Consider the following 9,653-nt stretch of genomic DNA (forward strand, 5'->3'; position numbering starts at 1 on the left):
ATTTTTTTACAATATATTTATAAAATATAATATTTTATTTTGAATAATTTAAATTGTAATATTTATAATGATGTGAGGTCTATTTATAATCCCTTTTATAATGGAAATGTAAGTGTCAAATATATTTTTATGATTATGTATAAATGGTAATGTTAAAATCAAAAGTCTTATTTTAATTATAAAAAAAATAATATTTTTTTCTAATTGAAACATAGCAATTTGTGGATGACATTTCTGAAAGTACTTTTTTAAAAATATTTTTATATCATCTAATTTTTCGTTATTACAATTTAATATTTGAAAAAAGAAGTAATCAAGTGTTTGAATTTTAACACTAAATCAATTAATTCATTATTTTTTATTTTGTAAAAAATTTAAGTTTATCATGACTTAATTTGTTTTTTTTAATTATTTTATACACCCTCAAGAAAAATTTATTCACCATAATGTATAGAAATATTGAAAATGTTTCATTCTCAAAAAAAAAAAATGTTCCATTCAAAATACTAATGTAATATAATGTTAAGAAATTGTAATATTCGTATATTAAATTAAAAAAAAAATACGAAGAAAGTAAAGCTTATATATGGATAGATCAATATCACATATAAGAATTCTCAAATAAAATATTTGTAAAAAATTACTTGTTATTTAAAATAAGTAATAAATATAAATTACAAGTAAGGACCATTTTACTAATTTTTTTAATATTTTTTCTTAAAAAAAACATATTTTAGACTTGTTTTTGGTAGTAATAAGCATATCATCAACTTATACAATATAATATTTTAAAAAATTATATTTATTCTACTAACCAAAATTTAAGGTCGTGCAAGAGTATAGGTGGGCTAGGTCCAAATCTAGGGCCCTAACTCTAATGGCCCCCAAATTTTAGAAAAATATAATTTTTTACTTAAAAAAAATTCTTAAATTTTAGAAAAATATCATTTTATGTATAAAAATTAATTTTTTTTTTTCTTTATTTGTCTTGGGCTTCACCTATCTCTGGCACATGACCTTGCCAAAACTCAAAGTCTAGTAATTTAGCAGCCTAAATATCAACCTCAAACTGAACTTTGTTAATCGAATATCCCATTTTTTGTTCATGGGTGGTAGGATAAAAAGGTTTGCAAACAACTTTATTTGATTAAGAAATTCAATAAAAAGTTTTGTATTGTTCCAATTTGATTGGATACTTTTTATTGGTAAGTCAAATTGAAGTTCAATAAATTTCGAGCATAAACCAGATTTAATATAGAAGATTGCACACATGACAAACCAAGTCATAAAAGAAAGTAATCAAGAAAAAATAAGTTGACCATTGTGATTCCAACTAAGTAATACAAGATTAATCTTACCAAGCTAAGCATTAGCGTCATAAAGAAACCTTATTTGGTGCAATAGAACTACCAACATAGCTTTGAAGCATGTGAACATGGATAACATCATAGATGTGTTGTTTACAGAGGAGAATGTTTTGGTCATCAAGCTTGTCCAAAATTGGATGAGTAATCGAAATAAGAGAAAACGACATAGACACCATCAAAATACGAAAGGAGTCAACGAAAAAAAAATGGTTGATCAAATGACTTTGATACCTTATTAAGAAACAAAAAATATGATTAAATATTCTTTTGTTATTCAATAATTTATCACAATTAATTTTTTATGACATAGACTATTGAAATACATGAATGCTCTTTGTTGATCAGTGTTTTGGTCAGCGATATTTAGTCAATATAAACGACAAGAATTAATTAAACGAATGAAATTACATAAAAGACACAATGAATTTATAGTGGTTCGACCTAAGAGTTAATCAAGAAAGTCTCAGACTCAAGATCAAGAAGAACAAGATTCAACTGAGTTTCCCAAGCCCGAGAAAGAATACAATTCGACAGTGATTTGCATGTAAAGTGCGTATTGAGCTTATGAAAATAATGACAGTGAGAGATCCCTATTTATAGATTCTCTTAGTGGGCTATGAGCCCTACAAAATATGATCTAGGCCCTACACTTGTGGTGTGTTGATGAGTCTGTTTTTAGCATAGTTTTTAACATGTGTTTAGGGTAAGTTTGAGTCATTTTGGTGGAGTGTTATGCGGCATTATGCTTGTGTTTTGTATGTTTGTAGGAAATAGGAGAAGGAAACGTGAAGTTTGGGAAATGACTGGAAAATCAGCTTAAATTGGGAAATTTATGCTAAAAGTTGACAAGAAGAAAGTTGAAGCTTCATTTGCGGAGATAATTGTTCGTTTTGGAGTTCGGGAACAAGTTTTTGGAAAAATTAGAGAGGTTGCGGTGCTTGAATGAAGAGCTGCAGCGCAAGAAGAAAGCAGAGAGGGCCATTTTCTGAAGTTTTGAAGGGCCGTGGCGCATGTAGGAAGGGTCGCGGCGCTTGCTGAAAACAGAGAGCAGGCTGCGCAAATCCAAAGAGGCACGCCGCGGTACTTGAATGCTAGGGCCGCGGCGCGTGTGTCTGTACGTGGCCTGCAGAAGGGAAAAATTGTTAGATATTTTAGGTTTTTTATTTTAAATACGTTTTAGGAGTTAATTGGGGCATTCATTCATGATTAGAGGTGTGGAGAAGTTATTAGAGACTGAGGAGAACATTGAAGACCTAGAGTTTGATTTCTTAACTTCTTCTGTATTTTTTTTTTCTGGAGTTTATGTTTATATTTAATTTGATTGATTCCATTATGTTTGCTTTGAACTAATCTTGTTATTAGGGCATTAGTGGATTCTTCTTGAAACTTTTGATTTCTTAATGAAATTTTCCTGAATTCCTTTCTTCTGCTGTGGATTATTTATCTTATGCTTAATGCTTGTGAATGCTTGATCATCATTTGCATATTTATATTATTTTAACCTATACTCTGAAAAGAGAAGGATAATTATGCTATAGGTAAATAATCATAATTTTATATTAGACGAAAGTACTTCTATGAATTGTGTAGTTTAGGGAATATGTGTTTAAAGCCTGCAATATATTGATTTACCACAGAAACGTAGGAAATAATATATTGTAGAGAATTATAGATCCTAACAAGACTATAATATATAATTGTAATCTGATACCACAATAGAATTAAGAAATATTGAGAATTGGTTAGAAATCATAAGTGGATGGTTGATGAAACCAAAGCCCTAACTTTTACATCCGTTGAATTAAATCAAATTTCATCTCTGCATTTCTTGAAGTGTTGATAGTTTTCTTAATTTTTAGTAATAATTATCTTATTTATAAATCTGAAATTATTATTTAAATCAATTAGAATTAGAGGTTAATTATTGGTAATTAATAGCAGTTTTCGTGGGATCGACACTTTACTTAACATATATTACTTCATTGGACCTTGTACACTTGCGTGTTCATTTTTAGAGATCATGTGTATTTGTTACAACTAATTACAAATTCAAATAATATTGGAAAAATACATTCAAATATCAGTTACATAAATATCTTGAGATATTTCGTAATATCTCGTGAAATCCAGATAATCGGGGTTAAATGACTTGTCGTTTGAGTTAGGCATCTCCTCGAGCAACTTCATAGGATGTTACCAATTTTCTTCTATTCGAGCAACATACTTGATGAGTTTTCAACCTTGGGCAAATCAGGCTAGAGTTCTTTATGCTAGTGAAACCTACTTGAGTTGATATCTTATCTCGACCAGCTCTCGAAATTTGATGTCGTTGACTGACACGTATCATCTTCAAATACCATGTCACCATATCCAAATTTGGGTTAAACAGTCCCAACAATTATTATAACAATTTTTTTAACATCTTTAATAAAGAAGGGCCACATGTCTAAACAAAATTATAATACTCTAACAATTAACATGTATTTAAAGATTTTAGTATTAGAAAAAATGAGAATTTTGGATCCGGGAAGCCATGTGGAAGTGAAAGCAAAGACAAGACTTATAGGTACAAATTTGGATCAACCAAGAAATTGTTATGAAAAAAAATGAAGAATGCATCTCCCCAACCAAAATTTGAATCAGTTCTTATATATTAACATATAAAAAACTCTAATGAATTATATATTAATGCTTTCTTTCAAGTCAATTTTTAATTTAATTTCTTATTTATATGCATTCATCAATAATACACCGATACATTAAATAATTTGATTTCCTCTTCTTTGAACTAAATAGTGTAGATATTCTTCAATATGTTCAGAACTAATTATGTTAGGACACCACAATTTTATGTTAGAAGGATTTATCAATGCCATTCCAGGGTATTTTGGTCATATTTTAAAAAAAGTTTGACCAAAATCGAGCACAGGCTATTATTTTGTTCGATTTTGTAAATACACATAGTCCAAATTATCATTTATCAAACCAGAGGGTTCGATTGTTAACTTTTGCATAACACATGAGACAAAATAATATTTATCATTTTTAAATAGTTTTGGAATGGAGTTTTATTTCTAAAAATAAAATAATATTTTTTAAAAATTTAAATACAATAATTTTTAAGATATTTATAAAATGTAAAATATGATAATTTTTTAATCAATAAAGTATACGTAGCATTATTAAGCAATTTAACAATTTTATTGATAATAAATAAAATACTATCTAATTAGAAATACTTTCTTAATTATTTTTGTCTTTTCATAGTTCAACGTAAAAGCCATTAAAGAGAATAGTGGTATAAATACTTTATTGATTATTTTTTTATAGTCAACATAAAAATAATTAAATAAACACACTCGAAACACTCGCATAGTCCAAATGATATTTAATTTTTAAACGCTACATCAAGATGTCAGCAACCAATAAAAAAAATATACATGTTAGCCTCATAATGCATCTCGTTCGAGATTAACATGATTTTTCCCACTAAATAAAATGAGACTCTTAGTGGGATCTACATAATTTTCATTTTAATTAACAATCTCCTACCATTCTGAGCATATCTTCTTAATATTCTGCATGCAATAATTAACACGGTATAATAACTAGGCCCACCAATTCATTGACGACTTTACAAATTAATGAATCTAATACAATAAATAATTATGATACTAATATTGTCGAAAGTTTGACTTAAATAAAACCTATAACAAATTTAGTATCAGAGCTTAACTCTTGAGTTTTAGTAAAAGAAAGTTCTAAATTTCGGAGTAATTTGTATAATTGAATCCAATATAATATATATATATATATGAATGCTTTATTAATAAGGAAAAAAATATAAGTCACTAATTACTAATACGATAGACTGTAATTTTTAAATAATTAATTAAGTATAATATCTACACATTTTCATATTAATTAAAATTTTGAATATAATAATTAAAATAATCTATATATTTTCCATACAATATTATAATCCACGTGAATATATTATTGAGTAATATTTTCCATACAATGTTACTAAACATATATATTTACTTTAATATTAATTATTGAACTAAGATCAATAGTTCATATTGATAGTTGTTAATTAATATTTCTAAAAGTAAATTTTGATTTTTTCAAATTTTTGGTAGGATTAACTGATGAAAAAAGTTTATTTATTATGAAAATATAATATTGTAAATTTTTTATTTTTTTAAATGCATGTCAATTTCTAAATATATCTAGTATTTCTCATTAGTTGGAAACACTATTAATTATGGTAAACAAAAAATAATTAAATTCAAAATTAATGTAGAAAAAAAATATTTACATATTAGTAATTTGCTATATTAAGTTACTATGTTGCCACATCATCATAATTGTTAGTAGGAGGTAGTAATCATTGAAAAGTCTTCCATATATATATTTAAAGCCATATGTATTTAAAGACTGTAAAATTTACTTTACATTCAGGCATGAAAGAACTTATCAATACATATATATTGTAATTATAGCAAATCACTTTTAATTTTTTTAGGAAATTTTAAATAATTTAGTGCGATAAAAATATGGTTTTTTCTTATTTGAACATATTAGCTATTAACAAATTTTGAGACATTCTTATTTTAAATAATAGCTAATAAAATAATATTTTTTCCAGTATTATAAAATCTTTTTTTAAAAAATGTTAATGTTGAAATGAAGCATAGAAATTCGAAAAACAATAAAACAAATTTGGTATTTATTCAAGAGTAAAAAACTAAAAAAAATATTCATTTTTTATTTAAAGGGAGGACTTTTTACTTTTAATCTAAAGACAACATCTTCAGCCATAAAAGGCTTTTAGTTTAGAGACAGGTAGCCCCAGGTTGCTGAAGAACTGATAAAGCAAAGGAAATTTCAATTTCAACAATTATCTTTTGTTATTTTTCTATAATTGAATTAAATGTATAACCATTGTTTGGTTGGTCCACAGGAGTGTTAGCAGAGATGAATCACAAATTTGGGGGAGGAAAGCGGCCGACGGGAACTCCTTCGCTGGCAATGTCGTCCGTAGTCGTTGTCGTCTCTCTTCTTGCCGGGGCCTCTGTTGTCCACAATATCTACAAGCCTGATCTTGTAAGTTCGTTCGTTCGTTCTTCTCCAACTATCTCAAATTTAATCATTGCATGTAACGTGTTTGATAAAATGTCTCAAAGACATTAATCTCTTCCTAGCATTATTTCAACTACTTAAAGTTAATGTTCTGAAGCTGAATCAACTTTTGAAATTGGGTCCCTTTAGTTTCCTTAATGAAATTAGATTGTTTGTTGAAATGTAGCCATTGGACAATATGTGGTCACTTCTTTAGTGTTGGCACTTTTCTAAGTTTCTCTTTCGTCTTTTTCTTGCAGACACTGCCTCCTGTGGAAGCTGTTAGCGAAACCAAACATAATCAATCCAATTCAAAATGACATGTATGCTTATCTTCTATGCTTTTCACAAACTTAAATTGCTATTCTTGAGATTTTGTCCTTCTTGTTGTCTCACATGAACATTGATCTGGTTATTTTTATTTTTTGAGTGTCAATTTAACAATAATTATATATATATAAATTTATCTATAATATTGATTTAGTCTTCTTTGTATGCTTTGTTATTAGTACTTGCTTGGCTTAGTAATGGCAAATATAAACAACACATCTGTTATAAACAACATTGCTAAAGAACAATTTGCTTGTTAAACAAAAATGACTGGAATTGTAATGAGCCACATTTCCCATATTCAACATGCACGTAGTTGGATGAGACTGGGAAATGCAAGGTGGAAACGATCACCGATGGTCGGTTTATTAGGTCGAAGAACAAAAGGGTTAAAGAAGATGGGGTGGAGGAAGAGATACAAGATAAGGAGATAAGGAAGTAGATTGAAAAGGTAAGCAGTTGATGCTTAATGTGTTTAAGGCTAGGCAAACAAAGAAATTTAAGTATATGAGAGTGGTGTAAAGATTGGTTTTTGTTTTGATTAGTAGGCGCTTAGCGAAACCGACTTAGGAAGAATTGATGAGGGAGGAAAAATTAGAAATAGATGAACAAATATGATTATTGGTTATGGAAAGCAACCATTGATAAAGTTATCAGCAAAGCCTTGGGTACAAGGGATTGTAAGGATAGTCATTAACAAATATGTTGGATAAATCAAGTATGAAGATAGTCCAATTTTTATCATAGTTGTAGCATGTTTTGAAGCCTCTTCTGTAATTATATGTTTTTTGAGTGTCAATTTAACAATAATTATATATATATATATATATACTTTGTATGCTTTGTTATTAGTACTTGCTTGACTTAGTAATGGCAAATATAAACAACACATCTGTTATAAACAACATTGCTAAAGAACAATTTGCTTGTTAAACAAAAATGACTGGAATTGTAATGAGCCACATTTCCCATATTCAACATGCACGTAGTTGGATGAGACTGGGAAATGCAAGGTGGAAACGATCACCGATGGTCGGTTTATTAGGTCGAAGAACAAAAGGGTTAAAGAGGATGTGGTGGAGGAAGAGATACAAGATAAGGAGATAAGGAAGTAGATTGAAAAGGCAAGCAGTTGATGCTTAATGTGTTTAAGCTGTCTCAAAAGGCTAGGCAAACAAAGAAATTTAGGTGTAGAGATTGGTTTTTGTTTTGATTAGTAGGCGCTTAGCGAAACCGACTTGGGAAGAATTGATGAGGGAGGAAAAATTAGAAATAGATGAACAAATATGATTATTGGTTATGGAAAGCAACCATTGATAAAGTTATCAGCAAAGCCTTGGGTACAAGGGATTGAAAGGATAGTCATTGACAAATATGTTGGATAAATCAAGTATGAAGGTAGTCCAATTTTTATCATAGTTGTAGCATGTTTTGAAGCCTCTTCTGTAATTATATGTGTCTCCTTCTTCTTATAGATGATCTTAAACTTAATTTCCTGAATGGAAAAGATTGAATATGCATGATATTGGGTTTGAAATTACACTTCATTAATTCTTAAAATTTGTAATCCTATGCATAATTTGTCATTTAGGAATGTTATATATATATATATATCTTTTATATAATAAGTGTGTAGATAACGAAATTTTTTAATTTTAAGAGTTTTTTTATTTTCTTAATGTTAACTTTAACAGAATATACTTATATTTAACAGAATATTCTTATATTTAACGGTAGTTTGTAAACCTTTAAACTTAAATAAAATAAAATAATTAAAAAAATTAAAATAAAATATTTTGAATAATTTAAAATAATAAATAATTAAACAAATTAAAATAAGTTATTTTTTAGATATTTTACAATGATAATTATTTTAAAATAATAAATAATTAAACAAATTAAAATATGATATTTTTAAGATATTTTACAATGAAATTTATTTAAAAATAATAAAATCATACATTTTATAACTTAAATAAAATTTAATTAAACTTAAACTCACTTATTAGAATAATATCATATTAACCATATAATATAATCTACTATGAATTAGCAACAAATTGTTTTTTTTAAAACTAGCAAAGAAACTTAAATTTAAAATCCACGTATAATATTTAATATTACATACATTAAACATATAGTATATAATCTCTTATTGTCACTCCCAAATTAAAAAATTAGAACAAACATAAACTTAAACAAAAATAAATAAATAATTTATTTAATTAAAATAGGACATTTATTTCAAAATTTATGACATTAATATAAATTTAATAAAAATAATTAATAAATTTCATAAATAAAACTAAGCAAACGTGCATATTGGACGTTGTGCTTGTATCTAGTATAATATATATTGTGTTGTATTTGTAAAGGCTAATTTTGATTATGTCATATGTTTGAATAGTTTAAATTGAACTAGCCCAATACACTAATAGAATAATATATAGTCACCCAAAACATTATTATAATATAATATAACATTTTCATTGGCGTTTATCAAAATTTATTAAGAGTAGAGAAATGGAAATGATACGAGGACTAGCCTTTCACTAGGCTTTTATTTTTGTTTTGTTTTTTTTTTTTTGAAGAAGAATAAGAAAGGGGAGGGGGGGCTACTAGTGTGGCTCCCCTCTCGGGGCATTACCATAAGATCTCCAATCCTACCAAGAAATGTTCGTCAAGATCCTACTTAACAGGTCGCCTCCACCTACGATAGAGTGCGTCACCTGATCCCATCCAACTACTAGCGCTAAAGGGATCCTAAGGCAAAAGATCTTTTGCCAAGGGTGATTAGGATGGCACACAAAGTGTTCACATTTAAGACTCTTT

This window comes from Humulus lupulus, chromosome 6 (assembly GCF_963169125.1).
Source record: "Humulus lupulus chromosome 6, drHumLupu1.1, whole genome shotgun sequence".
Classification (NCBI taxonomy): Eukaryota; Viridiplantae; Streptophyta; class Magnoliopsida; order Rosales; family Cannabaceae; genus Humulus; species Humulus lupulus.